Source organism: Camellia sinensis, chromosome 2 (assembly GCF_055761805.1).
Source record: "Camellia sinensis isolate YWXY chromosome 2, ASM5576180v1, whole genome shotgun sequence".
NCBI classification, from domain to species: Eukaryota; Viridiplantae; Streptophyta; class Magnoliopsida; order Ericales; family Theaceae; genus Camellia; species Camellia sinensis.
The window spans coordinates 179491075-179515140 of record NC_138962.1 but is presented as its reverse complement, the minus strand read 5'-3'; the positions used below and the strand labels follow the sequence as shown (position 1 = coordinate 179515140).

Here is a 24066-nt window from a genome sequence, read left to right as displayed (position 1 = left end):
AGAGAGTGAACCCAAAACCAGAAGCAGAGAGAAACCGAGGCTAAGAGATTGAGCCAGAAGTCGAATTCGAAGTCAATTTCAGAGTTTGGAGCGAAATCTAGTGGCAAGGTCAAACCTTACTTTGATCTAATGAACCAAAGGGAGAGACAGAGAGATCATCAACCAGATTCACATAGGGGAATCGATCGTACCAGACAGAGAGAGCTTCGATCGAACCAGATGAACTAGTTGAGGGGTCAAAACAAGTTAAAGAGCATTTGGCTGTGTGAGACACGCAACCTAGATTTCTGACTGAAGCAGAGACCAGAACTAGCTACCAAGAGGAGTAAAGTGCTTCGAAGTGTGAAGAAGAAAATAGAGAACCCCAGCAAAGACTTGCAAAGAGAGAGAAAGGGCTATGACGGCCTTGCGAAGAGAGAAAAGGGACTACGATGGTCGATGATGGCCTGCGACAGGTATTCTAGCGTCTGGGTTGTGGCTCTAATACCATGTAACAGAGAAGAAGAATATTGTATAGTGACTACTGAATTAATCAACCAAAAGGGCTGAGTACAAATATATAATCTAAATAGAATAAAACCCTAATAACCTAAATGACTAAACTACCCTTAATGAATAATATAAAATACTAATTCACAGTTGTTATATCAATTCTAATACCAAATATAGAGAATATTAAAGTTAGTTATGTGGTTGTTTTGTGATTTTGTTTTTGAACACACACCCTTTAATGCACTTGTTTGTTTGCTATGTTTTAGGGTCCTGGTGGGTGTATAGATGCTGTTTCAGCTGCAATACAAGTCTTGGAGGTATGCTGCATGTTTCTTTGTGTGTGTGTGTGTGCGTGTGAGAGAGAGAGAGAGAGAGAGAGAGAGAGAGAGAGAGAGAGAGCCTGTGTATAATAGATTCTGCGTGTTTATGTTGCCATGCTGTACTTTATTTAAGGCATTAAAGATTTACTTTGTGTTGGATGTTGATTGTCTTGAGTAAGTTACAATGTTGAATCTATAGAAATTTGGAGCATGCAAATAATCGTTAGTGATGGAAAATAGAACTTTTCATTCTAAATGAACTAGAAGGATGTCATGCACTATGGGCATGAACTTATCTCATCGTATGATTTTTGAAATTTATTTTTTAATGAATTATTGCAACTGTCTTCATTGATTTATATTTTTAAAAATTCTTACACAAATGAATTAATCAATTCCCTTTGTACTTTTTTGGAAATAAAAAAAATATAACATGTCTTTGGAAGTAGGCTTTACCGAATGGGATGTAAATTTAATATAACAATATAGATTAGAATAAGGGTTAAGAGGATTTTCTGGATGCTGCTCAGCAATTTCCATATTGCTAGATTTGCTTTACAATGCAGGCACAGGTTCACTAAAAGAAAATTTTTAAAATCACTCATATTTTGAAGCTAGAAAAAATTATGGATCTTAATGAACCTTTAAACTTAAGAGACTTTGAAAAACAAAAGCTACTCTATATTTATTTTCAAAGCAACTTTTAATTTGAAAAAAATAAATTAGTTTCTCTTCATCAACCACAACCCCAGGCTATGCCTTGTAACTACATTGTGCTTGGCAATGGTTCATCTGCACATCAATGATCCTTACTGTTTTTTTACTTCAAGAACAATCCACCCTTAGAAAACAATAAAAGGAAAGCACAAATTAGAACAAAAATTGACTTGATTTTCCTGTCTTGGCTATTTGTTTTCCACGATCTTTTGTCTATGTCCAAATCAATAGAGGATGATATGTTGCTGTAGGGTTGCTTCTGAATCTCTGTTGGAATTATATGCTTCTAAGGTCCTTTTCTTCCTCTTCCTTTTCAAAGTATTGTATTTAGACTTCAGAGTTGTCTTATAGTGATTATTTATTGTTGTATTATCTTGTCTGCTAGACAAAAATGTTTACCCAAGTCATCCTGAGCTTAGCATGAATCAAGATTGCTGCTTCATTAATGCTGCTGTCCCTGTTAGAATCTCTTATTGCTACTATATTGGTGACTTAATGCAGTCAACAAGTAGTTGTGTGGAGTTGATATTAAAATTGAATGGCCCCTAGAGCTCACATGAAGATTGCATAATGAAGGCTCATCATAATACCACTTTGATTGGCAGATAACAGTTGAGCAACCATGATCAAGATGACATACTAGAAATAAGATTTGATTTTGGAAGCAGCCTATAACTGAGACATTTCTTATTTGATGAGATGCATAGAGCCCAAAATACTTTATACATTTTTTGGTGGGGAGAGTGGGTTGGGTTTGTGGATGGGACTTTTAAATGCTCTACTTGTGCAACAACGCAACCAAGCCAATCTTCTGCATGTCACTTGCTTGGAAACTAATCTGTTTTAAAGCTATAAAGCTGAAAAGTAATAGTAGTGGGTGGTACGAAGAGTTCTTTATTTTCTTTTGTATAGGATGCTTACATGCAACTTGGATTACGTGGAAAAAAGTAAGAAATTTTACAACGTGGACTCTAAAGTCATGTCAATAGTTAACTGAAATTCATGGATTGTTCTTTTCTTTAGTATTTTGTGAAATTTTTGGTCTTGTATATGGTAGATGGAATTACACATTTGAAACTACAAGATAGTTCAATGACATTTTAGCTGTGCAATAAATGGTTTGGATGAACATAAGCTAGTGGTACATGGGCTGTCTGGGATCGTTGGATTGGTTCAAACTTTAGGGGACCAATACAATGCCCTAGGGGGATGGTTGGGCTTTGATGTTGTAGGGTTGTTGGGTGTGTTAGATATGGCCCTAGAACATTCCTCCTATCTGTTTGATGTGGAAAGAGCCATTTCATGCAGTGGAAATTTTTTGATAGTGTTTCTCTTCTGAATTCTGTCTAGCTATTGTGAATTTCATTATTGATGAAGTTTGTTTCTTTAAAGGATGATCCAAGCACAAATGCTGGGTGTGGCTAAATTTGACTGAAGATGGTCATGTGGAATGTGATGCCAGTATCATGGATGGTGATTCTGGGGCATTTCGGGCTGTTGGAGTGGTGCCAGGTATTCCTGAAGTATAATTAATGGAAACCATACTCTAAATAAGTAAATAAGTTTTTATGTTGTGAGCTGCAATTTCTTCTATTCTTTGGCTTTGATAATGTTATGGAGCTTTCATTTTCCTTTTATGCTCTTCATTTCTGTGAAGTTAATAATCAGCAGGTGTCTGGAATGGTATCCAATTGCTGCTTTGTTGGCCAAGGAACAAATGTTGGGGTCAACACTGCTGGGTCGAATACCTCCCATGTATGATTACACCTTTGTTTATCTTTGAATTTTGATATACAAATTACCTCTTTCTGGCAGCATTATCACAGTAATTATTTATTTCTTTTGATTGTATATCTCATGTCTATGAGTTAGGAGTTGGGTATTTTTCATTGGGAATTATGAGTAGTGCAACATTATTTTGTTAGAGATGTTATGTAATGCATACTATGTGCGAATAGTGAATATGAATCTGCCTTCTACACATGTTTAGTACTTGTAAAACTCAAATCAAGTGAAACCATGAAGGTTAATGGGTGAAATTAGTTACAGTGATTTGGTCTTTAATTCAAAATCTGAAAGAAATGATTTATTGAGGAGATAAATTAGTTTCTTACTTCAACATCATGTCAAATTGGATTTTTGTTCTCCCTCAGATTTTTGTTTTCTTATGAGGCATTTTTTTGTGTTTCTAGCTTCTTGGTTGGTGAGGGTGCATGTATGCGGGCAAAATCCAAGGGTATTCCTTTGCCGGCAAGTATACCAGAGGCTGATTAGGTAAACTCTCTTAGTTTTCTGCCATATCTGTCTAAATTTCCATTTCCCTATATATCAATATTTTTTCTTGAATACGTTGGTCTTAAATTTCTTTAGTAATCTGTTCTTTATTCTTGAATTAGTTATCATACTTGCTGTGTATCTTTTGGAAACAGTGGCTGGTTACAGAGAGGGCAAAAAGACAGTGGGAAAAATACAAATCAATGCTTGATGATGCAAAAGCCATGAAAGCAGAAATTGATGAACTTTCTTCTAGCACTCGAGCAAATGCTGCTTTATCAGGTACTCCATGCCATTTAGATTTTAAATAGAACATTCGCGTACCTCCCAAAGTTGGCAATAATTAAGTGGTGTACCATAACTGAATATGTCAATTACTTGTTTCATGATAAATATGTTTGAGAGAGGAGGATGTTCATGCTAAATATGTCAATTTCATTTTTTATTTGGTATCCACGACCATAGCTCACTTTACAATCCGCACCCCCCACAAAAAAAAAAAAAAAAAAAAACTCATCACGTTTGACTTTATCCCCTTAAACTAAAATTGTAACACTTAACCTCCTTTATCTATTTTTTTTTTCTTTTCAATTTGGATCTCAATTACGAAAATACCCTTTCAACTATAGGGGTAAGTTATACTTTATCCTCTTCAACTATCACTCAATATCACTCTAACCCCCTCAACTAAAAAATTTTATACTTTCTTTGGTTTTTAAACCCAATTATAGTTTTTGAGTTTTTTGATTTTTGTGGTTTTTTTTTTTTTTTGGGATCTTCAGTAAAACTTTTTCTTTCATATTTTAGTAAAAAAAAAAAATTAAACTTTTAAATGCACCTAAAAAGTAAAATATTTGTAAGGAAATCTAAAAGAAGTTTACTAAAGACGAAAAAATAAAAAGTGGAAAACAAAAAAACTAGTATGTTAATGTATTTTCATCTTTAATGAACTTTTTTTAGATGCATCTAGATTAGATGTTCAAAAAAAAAAAAAAAAAAAGAAAAAGAAAAAAAAAAAAGAGACTAAAATATGAGGAGTTTCACTGAAGACCAAAAAAAATATGAAAAATAAAAGGCTCAAAAACAATTTTTAAATACTAAACCAAACAAATTGATGATGTTATTTTAGGCATTTGATTTGAGATGTCATGTGCAAATCACATGTCAAATTTTCATTTATCTAAGAAATAAATTGTTTACATTGATACAAATTTGTAAATCAATGTGGCAAATGTAGCATTTTTCAGTTGAAGGGTAAAGTGATATTAGGTGATACTAGTTCAAGAGGATAAAGTGTAATTTATCCCATAGATAAAAGGGTATCTTCATCAAAAAGGTTTAGATTGAAAAAAATTAGTAGCAATTGGTTTGTTTTTGGTATTCACAACTAAATATTTTACCATGATAAGTATGTCAATTACTTTATCTTCTCTCTCTCTCTCTCTCTCTCTCTCTCTCTCTCTCTCTCTCTCTCTCTATTTTATGGTTGGGCTGTTTTATTAAAGTTTATTTTGAATTTATGAACGTTTTTGCATGTGTTCCACAAACAGAAGTTCTGCCATGTGATCATTTGAAGACATATGGGGATCATGGTCAATTATGTACGTTGAATGTGTCAGAAGATGCTATTGGGGATATTTGTGTTGACACTAAAGGACATATAGCATGTGGAGCTTCAAGTGGTGGCATTGCACTGAAGGTGATTATCTGCTTTGTTTTTGTGGCATTTTCTTGTTATATATCCAAAGAGTTTCTATATTATTTGTCTCAATTCCTTAAATTGTATCATTATTTTTCTATTGTTCTTATTTAATAAACCCAAGGGTCTTTCTTGCACATGGGGATGCAAACAAACATAGAGATTTTTTCCCAAAATTGGCTCCGAGATTTTAGGAGTGAATAATGTTACCTAATGCAAAGAAACTAGTCCACGCCGGCGAATCCTTTTCCTTAGCGGTTGCTCGTTTGAGTAGGAGTTGTCGGTGGACTCGATAGGTCGCCGAAGTCTATTGATTGTGGAAAGGGGAAAGGGGCTTCGGCGGGTTGTGGTTTTCATCGGATTTGAAGTATGTTGGATTGTGAGGAAGCTGAGGGTGGCGTCGCAAGCGCCAAGCAATCTGAAATTCTTGGGTCGTCGAAGTCTAGTAGCATGGGTTTGGGGAGGTAAGAGGAGGGTCCTCGGTGCAAGTCATGGTGATGATTGGACCATGCAGGGAGCAAATTTTCATACCCATGTCGACTTTTAGGGATGGTTAGGAGGGAGTTGCGTTGGTTATGGAAGAATTCAAACTGGGGGATGGTGGGGTGAAATGGTCTAGTGGGATGTATGGAATGGTGGTTCTGGTGAAGGTTGTACCACCGGTGGGTCAAGTTGACCAGTGTGTCTCTGATGGGGAATTTGTGACACCTAAGTTTTGAGATGGGGTGGTTTCGGGCTGCTGGACAGATACTTGGTGGGTAGCGTGGGAGGGTGAGGTGATAAGGGGGTGGGCTTTGGGGCCATGTGTGATTGGGTAAGACGTTGGTGGAAGATCTCAGGGCAGGTGGAGGTGCGACCGTTAGGGGGCTAGGTGTTCTTGTTTGTTTTTCCGACGTGGTATGAAGTGGAATCGTTGTTATGGCGAAGGTGGACTGTCGATGGGAGTGATCTGAGGTTGGAATGGTGGTCGCCTTTGGCTCTTTGTGCCTCCAATTAGACGCCAACTTCAGAGAAAAGTGTTTGGATTCATTTGAAGCTAAAAAGCACAGACACTTCTAAGAAGGTAACGTATCCGTGTCGTGTCTGTGTCGGACACCAACACTTTTTAGACACTCTTAAGGCACGTGTCCAACACTCTTCAAAACATGTCCTATTTTTAAATTTTTTTAAAGGCCCAGACACTCTTTGGACACTTGGAAGACATACGTGCTAATCGCTTAAACACACATGTCTATCATTTAGACACGTGAAACTAATTATAAGTTTGAATAAAACAACTTAAGATATAATAATAAAACAAAATCTATATAAATTTATAGGAATTAGTGTTATATTGAATTTTTCTTTTTATTATCTTTGAGTGATATATTTATATATATAGCATATAATAAATATATAAAATTATATATTTCATGCGTGTGCTCCACATTCGTGTCCTGCATTTTTTGAAAATTCACATGTCGGCGTGTCTATGTTGTATTCGTGTCGTGTCACGTGTCCATGTCCGTGTCCATGCTTCTTAGGTTTGGTGGGCTTACCTTTACATCTTTGTCGCGAAGAGGTGTGTCGTGATGTTAGCAATTGGTGTGGAGGCTGACTAGTCCTTAGTTGATTTGGGCTGTGTTCGATTGAGAATTCGGAACTTTGAATCTACACAACCACAAATTTTTGTCCAGTGGGGTTCGTGGGAGTTCTCTTCTAGTGTGGATGGAGGTAGGTCCATCAATGGTTCATGTTTTGTCGCCGGAAGGGTTGTGTGATGGTGCGGGGTTGGAATTGGTAGGTCATGATTTGGGAAGATTTGATCAGAGTAAGTCGCATAATTTGGGGGTGGAGGATTATCTGCAAAGATTTGGGAGGACTTTTAAGATTGAGGGCTAATAGGGTAGGTCAATCCTTGTGAGACCCAATTGGAGGACTAAGGGAGATGGTTCACTGGGTCAATTTAAGGCCCAAAAAGTTATGGGCCAAGATGTGGGCAAACAAACTGGGGCTAATAAAGAGGTGGGGGAGAGTTGGGCCATGGGATCAACTTGTTAGGCCAGAGGAGTTACGTTGGTAGGCTAAGGTCTAATGGGTTGGGTCAATCCAACCTAGATGCATCAAAGCAAAGCAATCCAGATGTGAATCTTGTTTCAATGTCGAAGTGCGACGGAAGTGGGCTATAACAGTCGACTGATCGAGTGGTAGGGTCATTGTCGAAGTTGCATGAGCATTCGGGGCTTGCAAGGAGAACGTTGTCGAACTTTCGACAGGCTGATTGTGTTGTGGATGTGGATTTATCATCGTGTAGTGGGTTGCCGATGATAGAGGAGCTTTTTTGGGATACGTTGGTTTGCTGTGATGGGTGCATGGAAGTGGAGGGGGATGACGACGTTCATTGGGCAAATAAGGCAGACGAGATGGCCATGGTGGTTCAGCCAGAGACAGTGTCTGTTAAGACGAATATGGTGGATAAGGTGGACGCTGATGAAGAGCCTGCAATAGATGTGGACTTTCAAGGAACTGATCCTCTGCAACCGGAGGAGGTATTAGCCTGGGTGCTATCTCGTATTAATGAGGTTGGTCAATATTTGGGTGTTTCCTTTGAGGGTCATGAAGTTGAGGCTTTAAAATTGTTTTCTACAATAGAGGAATCCTGGAGAGAGGGTGTTCCTTAGGGAAGGAGGCGCGAACTAGAGGACAAAAATGAAAGAATACTAGGGAGTTGTGTAAATTGGAATGCTCTATAAATTATGATCGGGACAAAAGAAGGGTGGGGAGCGGTGTTAGAAAGAGCCAAGGAGATCAAATGATGTTGCTATGTAGCTGAAAACTTTGTCATGGAATGTGCATGGGTTGAATGATAGGAGGAAAAGGGTCTTGGTTCGGTCTTTGCTAAGAAGTGTCAGGGCGGATGTGGTGTGTCTTCAGGAAGCAAAGATGGAATACATGGGGGAGGGGGAGTTCGTTAAGGAGCTTTGGGGGGGCCACTTTGTGGATTGGACTTTCTTACCGGCGTCGGGGTGGCAGGGGGTGTTTTTCTGCATTGGGATCGGCGAGTGGTAGAGAAGGAGGATGTGGAGTAGGGGGCTTTCTCGTTATCGTGTTTGTTGCTGTGTTGCAGATGATTATCGACAGGCCTTTACCAGGGTCTATGGTTCCCGTGAGAGTTTTGGAATGAGCTACTTTTTGGGAGGAGTTACAATGCATTGCTTTTTGCTAGGGGGTTCCTTGGTGTGTGGTTGGTGACTTCAATGTGGTGTGGTGTATGGAGGAGAAGCAGGGAGCGAGCTCAGTGTTAGGATCTACGTGGGCTTTTTCTTTGTTTATTGATGAGATGGAATTGGTGGATTTGCCGCTTTAGGAGGGGTGGATATACTCTGGGGGCAGAGCGATGTCCCGTATCGTTAGGTTTTTGGTTATTGGAGATTTGAGAGGAGCATTTCTCACAGGTGACACAATTGAGGTTGCATCGTCCTGTTTCGGATCATTGGCTAGTTTTATTGGATAGTGGGGGGATTAGGAGTGCATCAATGCCATTTCGTTTTGAGAATGTGACTTTTTTCTGAAGGTTTTAGGGAAGGAGTGCGGGGGTGGTGGGGCGGTTATAGTGTGCTTGGGGATCCCAATTGTCGCCTAGGTTAGAAATTAAAGCTTCTCAAGTCTGATTTGAGGCAGTGAATACGGAGGTGTTTGGACAGTTGGAGACTTAAAAGGCAAATATTTTACCAGTTATGCAGGGGTGGGAGGAGAGGGAGGAAGCGGGGATATTGTTTGAAGAGAATGTGGTTCGTCGGGAGGTGGCTTGTAAGGAATTTATGCAGGTAGCTCGTATGGAGGAGATTAGCTATCGATAGAAATCGAGATGCTTGTGGTTGAAGGATAGGGATCGAAATACGAGATTTTTTCATCGTATGGCTAATGCGCATTGGCGGGTGAATCAAATAGGGAGATTGCGGGTGAATGAGGTAGAGTTATCATCTTCGAAGGAGATTAAGGGGGCCATAGTGGATTTCTATGAGCATTTATTTCGGGCTGATAAGGGAGCTTGGAGGCGGAGGTTGGATGGGGTCTATTTTGATGCGATCTCATAGGTTGATGGCTCTTTGCTGGAGAGATCGTTTACGGAAGAAAAGGTGTTTTAGGCGCTGCGAAGTATGGTTGGGTATAAGTCGCTTGGGCCAGACGGTTCTCTATTGCCTTTTTCCAGCACTGTTAGGGAGTGGTGAAGGAAGATGTGATGGCCATGTTTGACCAGTTCCATCGGATGGGATAGTTTGAGAGGAGCTTGAATGCCACTTTTATTGCGCATTAATTCCAAAGAAGTGTGGGGCGGAGGATAACGGTGACTTTCGGCGCATCAGTCTGTTGGGTAGTGTATCTAAATTGTTGGCCAAGTTGTTGGCGTATCGGCTTCGAGGGGTTCTGGAGGGGGTGATCTCTGATTCTCAAAATGCTTTTGTGGATGGTAGGCAAATTTTGGATGCAGTTTTGGTAGCCAATGAGAGTGTGGATTCGAGATTGAGGCAAAGAAATGAGGGGATTATTTGCAAACTAGATATTGAGCAGGCATATGATAATGTTAATTGGGAGTTCCTATTGTATGTGATGGAGATGATGCGTTTTGGGGTTACTTGGAGGCTGTGGATACATTTTTGTATATCCATGGTGCGGATGTCGATATTGGTTAATGGTTTCCCAGCAAGATTTTTTCCTACGCACAGAGGTTTGCGATTGGGCGATCCTTTGTCCCTGATGTTATTCCTACTGGTAATGGAGGCTCTGGGACATTTGTTGTCGAGGGCGGTTCATGGAGGCTTGTTGCAGGGCTTCGAAGTGGGTTCTAGATCTACCTCATTGGTTGTATCCCATCTTTTTTATGTGGACGATGCACTTATATTTTGTAATGCTGGTGCTGATCAAATTGGCCATCTTCGGTGTGTGCTATGGTGTTTTGAGGCAGTGTCAGGTCTTTGGGTTAATCTTTTAAAGTCTAAATTGATTCCAATCGGAGAAGTGACGCGGCTGCAAGTCTTCGCAGCAATTTTGGGGTGCAAGGTGGCATCTTTGTTGATTTTATATCTTGGTCTACCTTTGGAGCTTCTTTCAAGGCCTGAAGGGTGTGGGATGGGATGGTGGATTGTGTGCAGCGGCAACTGGCAGGATGGAAACGGCAATATTTATCTGAAGGAGGGAGGGTTACTTCGATCAAGAGTGTTTTGTCAAGTATCCCTATTTATTTTATGTTGTTTCATATGATTTTGGTGGCAGTTGCGAAGCAGATTGAGAAGTTGCATCGGGACTTTTTATGGGGGGATGAGGGAGAGGGTTCTCACTCTCATTTGGTGGCTTGGGATTGAGTTTGTCGGCCAAAGGAGAAAGGGGGTTTGGGGGTTCGGTAGCTGGTTATGTTTAATCTTGTTTTGTTGGGTAAGTTGTTGTGGCGCTTTGTGGGGGAGAGGGAACATTTATGGCATAAGATGGTTGTGGCGAAGTTTGGCTTGGGGAAAGAGGGGTGGTGTTCAGGTAGGGTGGGGCAGTCTCATAGTCGTGATGTTTGGAAGGGAATTTGGTTGCGTTAGGAGGAGTTTTGGAGTAGGGTTAGGTTGAAGGTATGGGTGGGGGATAGAGTTCGTTTCTAGCATCATAGGTGGTGTGGTGATAACCTTTTTGGAGCAGTTGTTTCCTTTGATTTTTGGGATTGCATAAGATTGCGAGCTTTTGGTGGGCGCAGTGTGGACTTGGTAGGGACAGGTGGTGGTTTGGAATGTGCGGTTGCATCGAGATGTTCAGGATTGGGAGGGGGTGCAAACTGGGGGTGTTGGTGAGGATTCTATGGTTTGGGTTTGCCCGAGCTTCAAGTGGCTCTTTTCCATGTCATTGTATTATGGTGCACTTGTTCACGATGACGCGGGTTTATTCCCTTGGAAGTGTATTTGGTTGTTAGGCACGCCATCCAAGGTAGCTTTCTTTGTGTGGACAGCAACTTGAGGATGTATCTTGACGGTTGATAATTTAATTCGGTGTGGGCATATCTTGGCAAATTGGTGTTGTTTGTGTTGTGGTGATTCTGAGTCGGTGGAGCACTTGCTTGTTCGTTTTCTAGTTACTTCTCGGCTTTGGATGATCATTGTTGTGACTTTTGGTTTGGTTTAGGTGCAGCTAGGTTTTGTGTTGGCAGTTCTGCAAAGTTGGGTTGGGGGCAGGGTTGGGAGGAGGTGTCGGAAGGCATGGATGACTGCTTCTCATTGTTTAATGTGACTTATTTGGTTGGAGCGTAACATGCATGTTTTCCAAGGGGTGTCTCATTCGATTCCTTGGTTGGAAAGAAGGTTGCTCACAGTGTTATATAATTGGGTTACGGGTTTGGTAGATCCGGATGTTTTGACTTTTGTAAATTTTGTAGAGGATTTGATATCTTAGCTTTTCTCCTTAGGGGTCTGAATTTTTGTATTCCTTGCATCATATTGATACTTTTCTAATAAAGTTTGTTTATTTATCAAAAAAAAATAAAAAAAATAAAAAAAATTAACCTATGTATGGCGATGGTGGTTGAATTGGTGTACTATGGGAGGAGTTGACTGGTGGCCATTGACGGTTTGGTGTACGAAGTTGTGTGTGTGTGAAAAAGAGGGGGATTCAGAGGCTTTGATTTAAAAAAAAAAAAAAAAAATCAGTTCCTTTGTGACATTTTGTCCTCCCAAGTTCCCAACAACCACGCGAAAGAAATGCTTTTCTTGGTAGTGAATGAAACCTTGAAGTGGTTATTGGGTAGCCAGCTCATTTGATGAAGTTAACCAAGTTTTTAATGGCCTATTTGGCATCATTTTTTGTTTTCAATGCTTTTCTGGCTTGTCTTTTATTTAGATTTGATGCCTCAGTCGATCACAATTCACACCTAAAAGTTGAAATTTGCATGACATCATTTCTAAAATGGATCATTATTCGGCTAAACTTGAAATTTATTCTTCAAATATTTTTAACAGATAAGTGGACGTGTGGGATTAGTAGCAATTTGTGGCTCCGGTTGTTGGGCATCCTCAAAAGGTCCGTTTGGGGCTCCATTTATAGTTGGTTGTTGCGTTAGTGGTGCTGGAGAGTATTTAATGAAAGGATTTACTGCTCGAGAGTGCTGTGCCTCATCATCACTGTATGTATCCTTGTTCAAAAATGTTATTTTATTTTATTTTGGGAAGTATAACTAACAGAATAAAAAATTAAAAAAAAAAACAAAAAGAAAATTGTGTCATAGAAACGTGCAATTTTAATTTATCTTTTACTACAAGGAACATTATATTTTCTTGGTATGAGGCTAGTTTAATACCGGGATATTTTTGTAAAGGTCTTCATGTTTTTTTTATTTTTGTTTTGTTTAGTGCTTTCTTCTATATGTTCAGTTTTCATTATTTATTTTTTTGTTAAACCAACAAAAATCATTTTCCTTTTTTGATTCATAGGAATAAGTTAAAACATAGAGTTTACAAACAGAGCAGTCCTGGGATAGTTCAATCTCTTCCAGAATTAGCATTCACCATATCAGTGACAAGAACAAAGAGAAGAGAGCTAAGTGGATTCTCTAGATACACTAGATGTTCTTGTTGATTAACTCCAATGTTGGCCAATACATTAGCACTGTGGTTGCCTTCCCTGGGGATATGCTGGATAGAACACTCGCACCTGCTGATAAGGAACTTAGCATCCTCAACAATGGCTTGATAAGGTGAAGTATTGGCCGCACCTTCTCTGAGCATTTCCATGGCATTCTGAGAGTCAATTTCAATGGTGATGTTGGACAACCCTTTTTGCATAATGATGGTCAATTCTCCGTAGATGCCCCAAATTTCTGCTTGCAGGCTAGTGCAATGGCCTAGGTAACCATGGTAGCCCCATACCCAGGAGCCGACTTTATCTTTTAGTAGTCCACCATAGCCTGATTGCCCTGGATCTCCTTTGGAGCAGCCATCAACGTTGAGTTTGAGTTTTCCTGCAATGGGATAAGGCCATTTAGTTAGTGCTGGATTTGTATAATTTGGATTCAAGAAGTTCTGGAATGCTTGCTGAGTTTCCTCTGCTTGCTCTAGAATGAGCTTGACACTGACAGACGGGGGTTGGGTGTGGTTCTCAAAAACAACTCTGTTTCTCTCCTTCTACATGCTCCAAAGTGCTGCTATGAAGATTAGGGGCCATTGCACTCCATTGAATTGCACTTTACTTTTAAGGTTAGCTTTGATCCAATCCTGAAGGGGAGTAGTTATACAGTTTTGCCACCAGTTGGAGTCCCTCAGAAGTAACCATATTGTTTTTGCTTTAGGGCAACCTCTGAGTAGATGGAGGATGTCTTCCCTACTGATCTGGCATCTGGGACAAATTGTTAGTCAATGAAAGATTTCTGATAAGCCTCTTGTGGTTGGTTAGGAGTTTATCTTGCACAGCCAGCCACAAGAAGCTTTTGATTTTTGGGGGAGCTTTTAACTTCCACAGCCACTGCCAATCTTCACCATTGTCATCTTGCCCTGATATGGCTTGATAGGCTGCTGCAGTGGAGTAGTTTCCAGTAGTAGAGCCCTTCCATAATGGACCATCTATGAAAGTCACGTACCTGGGCCTGTATATATTGAGAATTTCTTCCTTGTCTTGTTGAGAGATGACATCTTCAATTGTAGACAGATCTCATTTTCCTTCATCAAGAATAGAGCTGACTTTCGCTCTATTATCAATATGAGGGCCTTGGTATTTGTTGCAAAGAGGCTGTGATCCACACCACCAGTCAGTCCATAAGGAGATGTCTTCCCCTGTACCCACATTCCGCTTGATATTTTTATCTAGTACATCTCTGTTCTTGATAATGCTTTTCCAAGTGTGGGAGGCTCTTCTTTTGGTTGGCCAACTAGATATAGAATGTTTTCTGAGGTATTTGGATTTAAGAACTTTGCACCAAAGATCCTCAGCATTACTAATTAACTTCCAACCCAATTTAGAAATGAAAGTTGAATTTTGCTCTCTAGCTTTTCTTATACCAAGCCCCCCATGTTTCTTGTTTTTACACACTTGGTTCCAATTAACAAGATGAATTTTCCCGGCACCTTCAAAACAGCCCCACAGGAAGTTTCTATTCAGTTTATCTATGTGTTCACACACTTGCCTGGGGGATTTCCATGGTTTGCATGAAGTGATTAGGGATGGCAGATCTAACAGATTTAACCAGGATAGTTCTACCAGCTAAGGACAGGTTCTTGGCTTTCCATCCAGAAAGTTTTTTGGACATTTTCTCAATGATATCCTTGATGAAATTCTTGTTCATTCTGTAATGGAGAATGGGTGTGCCCAAGTATTTACCTAGGTCATCAGTTAAAGGTATGCCACATTTATGGCTAAGAGGAAGGGCTTCCCTTCTAGAGAGGTTTGGGGAAACAAACATTTTGGATTTATGAAGGTTGATTTTTTGACCAGACATATCACAAAACTCAGAGAGAACTTCCATAATACAATCACAATTGCTATTATTAGCTTTGGCAAACAAAAAGAGATCATCAGCAAAAAACAAATGGGAAACAGGAGGGCCATCCTTAGCAACCTTAATGCCCTGCCACCTGCCACTATCAGTGTGAATTTTAATCATATTGGAGAGATTTTCCGTGCAAAGGACAAAAAGATATGGAGATAGAGGGTCTCCTTACCTGAGACCTCTGCCCATGGTTATTCTGGGAAGGGTCTTACCATTCCAGAGAATGGAAGAGCAAACAGTAGAAACATAGTTCATAATAAGGGTAATCCAATCAGAATTGAGACCAAATTCTTTAAGGGGATGTTGAATGAAGTCCTAGGAGATCCTATCATAAGCTTTTTCCAAATCAATTTTGATAACCATACCCCCAGACTTGCCTTTCTTGTACCCAAGGGTGTGGATAATCTCTTGGGTGATGATAATATTGTCAATGGTAGTCCTACCAGGTATGAAACTGCTTTGGTTAGGACTGATAAGGTCAGGGAGGAGAGGTCTAATTCTGTTGACAATGATCTTGGTAATAGCCTTATAAGTGACATTGCAAAGGCTAATAGGCCTAAATTGTTTAATGGTCTCAGGGTTGTCAAGTTTAGGTATGAGAACTATCTGGGTTTCATTGATTTCCTGAGGGACCAGTTTATTATGAAAGCAGGCCTTAATGAAATTGCAAAAGGAGGGGCCAACAATGTTCCAATGTTGATGGTAGAAAATAGCTTGAATGCCATCTTTGCCAGGTGCTTTGAAAGCTTTGATGTTTTTGATGGCCTTCCAAATCTTAGAGTTAGAAATAGGGGCTAGGAGCCTATTATTATTTTCAACAATGAATCTGGTTTGAGCAATATTATTTCAATCCTCTAAAATGGTAGTCTCTTCATATTTGAAAAGGTTGGTAAAATGATCAATGATGTGGGCTTGAAGGTCATTAGTTCTAGCAATCCAGTTACCCTCATCATCTTTAAGGACATTAATTTTAAGTTTCCTTCTTTTATTAAAAAGTAGATATATGAAAGAATCTGGTGTTTTTATCCCCCATAGTCAACCATTTGGATCTAGATTTTTGAAACCAGAGAATTTCTTCTTGAAAAAGGGTGTTGTTGAATTGTTTAACCAGGTCATTTTCTAAAATATGGAGATTATGGGAAAAGGAAAGAGCTTGGGCTTTTTGGATACCCTCTATGCGAGCGAGAAGGGTTCTTTTTCTCTTGAAAATACTTCCAAAAACCTTTTTATTCTAGATTTTGACATTGTGAGTAAAGGTACCAATGGCTTCTAATAGGTTATTAGACATATTAATCCACGAATTTTGAATAACATCAATAAAATTAGAGTGACAAAACCAGGCAGCTTCACATCTAAAAGGCCTATTTTGAGAGTTAGAGGGGTGCATACCTTGGGTGAAGACCACTAGGGGGGAATGTTCTGAGTATGTGCGAGGTAGAGTCCTTACAGTGCCTTCAAAGAAGAGAGCTTGCCATTGGTCATTGCGCATTGCTTTGTCCAGTCGTTCCATTGTGTTGGCCAATCCTTGTCTGTTATTGGTCCAGGTAAGTTGAGGACCTACACTGCCCATGTCAATGAGGTTGCAATTGTTGATTCTGTCTCTGAATCTTTGTGATCTGGTAAAGTTATGGTTGGGGGAGAAGCTCTTTCTTTCACTTAGGTCAGTGAAGTCGTTGAAGTCTCCAGCAACCAACCAAGGTTGGGTCATAGTGTTAGTTGTCCTCTCTAGTTCCTTCCAGAGATTTGTCCCTGGTTGCTGGATTGGGACTAGCATAGATTGCAGAAAAAATCCAATCTTCAGTCCTCCCTGTGGATGGTAGCTTGAATATACTGGCTAGGTACAGAAGAGGTTAGAACATTAGCGTGGTCCGTGTCCCAGAGCATCCAGATTCCTCCCATTCTACCTATTGGATCAACCATTGTAGAGGTGGAGAAGCCCAGATTGTTGAAGTTCCCTAGTGAGCTAAATGTAACTTTTGTTTCCATGAGGACCAGAATTTTAGGTTTATGAGTTCTGATGAGTTATCTTAAGTTGCGCTTGAAGGTGTTGTTTCTTTCCCCTTGGCAGTTCCAAATCAATATTTTCATAGAATCCATGGATGGGAAATGTGGTAATGGTTCATAAGCTAGTTTTGTTAGGATGCTTTGAATCCTACGATGATCTTGGTCTACTGACCTCATGGATGCCATCTGAAATGAGTGCACTAGAGGCCCTGGAATGGTGCTCCAACTTGGTTCGATTCTCACCATTATCTGTTCGATCCACCAGACTGTGTCTACGCAGTGAATTGCTTCTATTCCTGGTTCTAGTAAAAGGCTCAACGTATTGCCCTCCATCTTGTGCACCAAACTCTGTGGTAGTGGTATTTTCCCGATCTCCACGGTAGGTTTCGTTGGTTGTTTGCTGTGGCGCGAGTCTCCATCTTTCAAGGATGCTTGAAGGTTTGTGGTAAGGATGTGTGGAGGGTTTAGGGGAGTACTTGTGTTGATGGGGTGTGGTAGGGGTGTGTTAATGCTATCATCAAGGAGCTCCTCCATCGGGATTTTTGAGGATTGCAAATCTACTTGCAAAGGAGTAGGCTTGGCAGGTTGGATAGGTACACTATCAGGAATAAGGGGCTCTTTATCCTAGTTGTTTGTTTCTTTGGGATGTGAGATGACAAATGAGTGGGCTTGTAGTTCAGGTGCTACAATCTGCGAAGATGTTACTAGGTCTTTAGATGGGCTTGGATTGTTTTGACTGTGAGTGGTGGGTTTATAGGTTGGGTTGGACTTATAGGCCTCTTTCTCTTGGCCTGATCTTGTAGTTTTTTTTACCTCTAGTATGGGCCTCCTCCTGTTGGCTAGTGTTACCTAACTCTGCATATTTGTTGGAGTTTGGGCTGGCCTCATGATGTTGAACTTTCTCATCGGCCATTGGGCGCCGGTTCTTTTTTTGTACAAGCATCCAAGGCCCAAAAGCTTTGTCCCCTTCCTCTGACCCAATCTGGTGCGGGTTACCGTTGTCCACGGAAAGAGATGTTTGGGAGGTCTCAGCAACTGTTTGTGGGTCTCTTGTCGGCGGTGAGCTAGAAGTCTGGGTCACCTGTTTTGTTCGGTGTGCTACCTTGAATCTACAAAGCTCCTTGCGGTGATCTACCCTGCCACAATGAAAACAAAACGAATGAATGGATTCATACTCAATATTGTAACTTTTCTTACCTAAAATGAATCTGGGACACAGTGGTTTTCTCAGGTCCACTTCAATGCAAGCTCTTGCAAATCGCCCTCTTGTGGCCATGGCAATGGTGAGATCAATCTTCAGAGATTTTCGTAATTGCCTCGCGATGGTGTATAAAATTTTTTCTTGAAAATATTCAATCGGAAGCTCTGGAAACCTAACCCAAACAGCTGTGGTGGTTTCAAAGGCTTCAGATGCCTTGAAGTCAGGCTCCCATTTGCATACTGTAAGATAATGGTCCATGATTACCCAAGGACCTCCTGAGTACACCATGACACAGTGCTCTTGAGATGAGAACTTAAATAAAAAATAGTTGTTGCCCAGATTAATTGCATTGAAATCATCTTGTAGCCTCCAGAGTGTTTTGACTCTAGAACAGAGCATGCTATATCTAATAGTCTTCCCAAGTGATCTGATGAGCAGTGCATTGGCCCAAGGTCGTCGGATTTGTTGCAATAATTTTTTTGGGAGGGCGATTTGGGGTATCCCATCTTCCCTCTGTGAATGATGTCCATCTTGGATGTCTGTGTCTCCATCCTCATCTTTCTCAGTATTGATGATGTCTTCAAGCTCATCAAAGTAGAAGTCTTCGTTTCTGGGTGTAGTGAGGGCATCCTTGAACGATTTAACCTTTGGCCCCTCAACTGGTGTAGCCATCATCTTAGGGCTAGATGTGTGAGGTGGGGGTGAGAGATTTTGTGGAGGGGAAACCTCCTCAGTGGTTTCCATCTATTCCTTCCCCATTGAATCGTTGCTTTTGATCTTCTTGGTACTGCAAATTAGATGATCTTCTTTTTCTTGAGATTTTTCTTTGGGGTCGAAGACGGTCGTAGATGTTGTGTTCATTCTAGAGAGAAAAACTATGATGATCCTTAACACTGAGAAAATGGTCACAAGTCTCCTAAAATCATTTTCTTTGTTTCCATTTATGTATACCCCCAGCTTGTGAATCTAACATGGTTATTATTTTTGTTGCACAGGTTGCAGGCAGGTTCGGGCTCTGCTTGCATGAAAGTTTTATGCTCTATTATGCAAGATAGTAGCGAACACGGTCCTAATAAAAGTGCCGGAACTCTAGTTGTTCAGGCCGAGGCTCCTATAATAGCGAGAGCTCCCAACCCTCAACCTTAATGGTTTTTTTAAGGAAAAAAACGACTTATTATTTGTTTGTTTCCTATTTAGCTTCCCGAGACTTCACCTAAGTTGAAAGCTATAGAGATTGCATCAGCCTACACTTCCTTGTCTTTTGGAATGGGTTATTTTGGAAGCTCTATGGAGCGGAATAATATTTCAAAACCCTTATTGTTGCATATGAATTTTCTTCTTCAATTGATATATTTAGATCAGATTTTGAGATCTTAGCGAGTTCAGTCGATCCTTGCAGATGACATTTAATGGTGAATCATCTCATTCATTTAATGGTGAATCATCTCATTGAGAGTAAACCAATACGTTGTGTATTAATTAGGTGTGAAGTGTTTGTTAACATTTACTATATATAATGATTTCTTGTTTTATAATTGAACACGTATTTTATATAAGAGCATATTATAAACGGACTGCAAGATATTTGCATTTCGTATTTGAACTGTGCATTTCGTATCAGTCATAATTGTAATGGTGGCATGCAATAGTTTTTAGTTTGTCCTGTTTGGTTCTTCCTTTTTTTGCTTTTTCGTGTCCATATCATGTTATATTATGTTGGTTTACATTTATCGATTTTTTTGCTGATTACATGAGACGAGACAAGCATGCCGCAACTCAAACCTAATTATGCGTTTAATTTTTTATTTATACGAAACTTATTTGTTTTATTCATCTGTTTTTATGCAGGTCTCAATTCTTAGGATTACAAAACAGCAAAATAAGACCGACATCGACCAGTTTGCCACACGAACTGATGTTAGTGAAAGTATAGGATAAAATATCATGCGCACTAAGATTTTGATAAGAAAGTTAAAATTTGAAAGTAAATTAAACTGGGTTATTTATTTTCTTCTTTCAAGTGACTTGTCATGTTTCAAATGGTTAGTAAGGCAAACCTAAAACTTGAAAGATGTTCATTTTTGCTCATGAGAGAGATCAGCACAATTATTTTATGGACCATTCTTTCGCACCATGATAATGGGCTTGTTTGGTGTAGAAAGTTGAAAATGTGTGAAGCTTCTTTCATTGGGCTGCAGGCCAAAACCTTAAGCCTAAGTGAGCTTGCATGGTGGATTGATGAGTGGGCCAAGAGGCTGCCTCTATGGGCTTGTGGCCTGGCCTACAGGCTTAGCCCAAGATTTGAGTCCTTTTTAAAATAATTTTCTTCACTTTTTTTTTTGTCATAATTTTTCATGGGTTGGGCTGGGCTGAGCTGGGTTTCAAATTTATGGCCCAATCTCACTTGTGTAGGCATGTCCAGAACTTGGGCTTTATTTGAGTAAAAGCCCAATGAGCTTGGGCCAGGTTAGGTTTCAAGTTAAAGGCCCAATTCCAGGCTCTGTCTAACTTGGGCTGGCCTATCGAGGATTTGGCCTTTGTTTGAGTAGAATCCCAATGAGCTTGGGCCAGGCTGGGTTTCAAATTTAAGGCTCAATCTCACTTGGGTTGGCCAGTCCAGGATTTAGGCTTTGTTCAGGTGAAAGCCCAACGGGGTTGGGCAGGGTTGGGTTTCAATTTTGAGGCCCAATTTTTGGCCTAGTCTCACTTCAATCGACATTTCCAAGATTTGGGCTCGGTTTAGGTAAAAGGCCAACAAGCTTGGGCCAGACTGAGTTTCAAATTCTAGGCCCAGTCTCACTTGGGATGCCTCGCTCAGGATTTGGGCCTTGTTTGGGTAAAACCCCAACAAGTTTGGGTTGGACTATGTTTCAAGGAAAAAAAAATTGTATGCCTTTGTCTTTCTCATTATTTTTAAAATTGAGCCCTTTGATATTTATTTAGAAATGATATTTATTTGAAAGAAGTGATTTTCAGAAAGAGTATTTATATATATATGTATCTTTGTGAATTTTTTGGAGAAAAATATTTGTATATGATTGTTTTTGGGTTAATTACAAAAAAAAACTTTGAGGTTTTATGCATTTTTTACTTTAAATCTCAATGTTTTAATTTCGACAAATTAAATCCTAGAGTTTTATCTATATATATATATATGTGTGTGTGTGTGTACCATTGTTGTTGATTTCAAAGAAAGAGACTTACCATATTTTTTTCCTATCTCTTTTTATTTTTTGTAAATGTTTTTGTGATTACTTTCTAACCCACCATTATTGTGTTCACGTTTTACTTTCTTCTTCTCTGTTTGTTCTTTTTTTCTTTCTTTTTTCTTTTTTTGTATTATTATTATTTTTTTGGTTAATTATATAAAAAAAAAAACCTCAAAGTTTCACATGTTTTTCACATTAAACCTAGTGTTTCAATTTGACAAATTAAACTCAGAAGTTTTATTCGTATTTCAATGTGTCTCTTCATCTATCTCCATTTGTGCAAGGTAATGGAGAATAATTTTGGGGTTTAAAGAAAAACGCGTGTAACTTTGGTTCCTTTTTTTTTTTTTTTTTTTTTTTGTGTGTATATATATATATAAAACTTATTTGGGGTGAATATATATATATATATAACTTATGTTTCTTATTGTAGATGTACATGTACATGTGTGCTTGTATATATAGTGTAATTTTTTTATTCAAATTTTGACTCTTCTAATGATAAAATTTTAATTTCATTCCTAATTTTGATGACTATGGAAGAAGGGCTAGTTGAAATGTAAAAGACACTTATCAATACTCTAATGGATTAAGACACTATTTGACATAAACTAAATAAGTGCATTTATTTGGGTCAAATCACATCTCTATTTTTTTACATATCTTTTTGTAAAAAGTTAAAAAATATATTTATTTTTAGTCATCAAAAATAGGGACGAAATCAAAATTTTACTTCGTCTATCCTACATTGATAGTCCATTTTTTAAAATTCAAACTTTTTAAAGAAATGTAATTTTGAATTCAAATTTTAAATAATTAATTCTAAAGATACCCTTCTATTTTTATTTTTAAATTTTAAAATTTTGACTTTTCAAAGTAGATATATATTTTGGGACAACAAAAAAATGTAATAATGGACTAATAAAATGGAACGAAGGGAGTATCAGTCAAAATTTGAATAAAGAAATTTCACCATATATACAAGCACACATGTACATATACAATAAGATAACTAAGTTATATATATACACACAAAGAAAAATTAAATATTGGGGTTAATTACAAAAAAAAAAAAAAAAAAAAAAAAAAAAAATCTCCAAGGTTTCACTTGTTATTCACTTTAAACCCCAGTATTTTTCAATTGAAATCCCAAAATGATTCTCCATTACCAACACAAAAGGAGATGGACCGAAGGGGTACATTGAAACATGTATAGAATTTTAAGGTTAAATTTATTGAAATTAAAATACTGCAACTTAAAATGAAAAATGCATAAAATCTTGGGGTTATTTTTGTAATTAACCCTTTTTTTCTATATGCTATTTGATGTTCACAAACATAACATCAATATGGATTATGAAAATAAGTTGGAAATGAATTATAATGGTGGGTCTCACACGGTAAGAAGAAAGTAGTGACAAAGTAATTACCAAAAAAAAAAAAAAAAAAGTGAAAAAAAGCATTAAGCAAGTCTCTAGCAAATTCTCAAGTTTGAAAAAAAAATTATGTTTTCAGATAATTAACTTTAATATAGGGAGAGTAGTGACAAAGAAATTACTAAAAGAAAATAATTTAAAAAAATTGAAAAAAAGCATTAAGCAATGGTGTCTATTTTATACATGGCCCATAACCTTTCTTTGCAGTTTCTCAATCATTTCTCTACATTTTCACTAGCAAATTCTCAAGTTTGAAAAAAAATATTATATTTTCAGATAATTAACTTTAATAGAGAGAGAGTAGACATAATAGTAGTTAAGATTTTTTTTAAAGTTAATGTAAACAAAAAAAATGCTTGATTATATTTTTATTTTCAATTATGTTGATAAAAAATATTCAATTAATACTAATATTATTCACTTTTTGTGTTGGTATAAATTAAATTTTAAAATTTTAAAATACTTATTTTCGATGAAAAGTTATGTGTATTTTTATCCCCTAAAGTTTAAATTTTGGATATGTTCCTGATTAAATATCCTGTTAAATAATTGGACCTTTTTAGCATTTTTGTTTGGTATAAAAAGAAAAAGAAAATTAGAACTTGATATGAAAATTTTGTTTAATAAACTATTTTTGATAATTACTTTTGGGAACAATCCTTTTTTATAGTGAAATTAAAAGATTCTTTCAATAAAAAATGCGTAAACATTCACACTTTCTTATTTTGAAAATACAAAATCATTTGATAAAAATTTGTAAATTTTGACACTTCTTTCCACAAAGATTAATAGGAAACTCATCTACAAAAATTCCATAGAGAAAGGAGGGGACAAACATTTGATTCAAAAAAATGAGTAATTGGCATGATATGCTTGTGCGTGTGATATGAGAAAAGCCTCGTGCATACCAAACAAACAGCATTACTCATTATAATAAGAAAATAAACATGCCCAAATTTTAATCACTAGTTTTTATAGTTTGGTTTTAGTGTCATTTCGATCTTTATAATTTTAATTAAGATTTTAAATTTTTTATTGTCTCAATTTAACCTAATTGATTGCAATCATTAACTTTTTTCTTTTTTTTTTTAATTATGAAAAGTGCGCACATGAGTAGCGTGAGTTACACTTTCAGAAACAAAATTATAAATTTTCTTTAACTAAGTGAGTCAATCTCAATCATCTGATTAACGATTTTACTTTAAAAACACTAATTGGCTTTATTAA

At 38.1% G+C, this 24066-nt stretch overlaps 1 protein-coding gene across 6 annotated transcripts in view; it reads right to left on the bottom strand.

Moving 5' to 3' along the window:
* Positions 1-24066, bottom strand: part of LOC114282821 (uridine nucleosidase 1-like) — a 237610-nt gene that overhangs the window by 79283 nt on the left and 134261 nt on the right. The window lies entirely within an intron of this gene.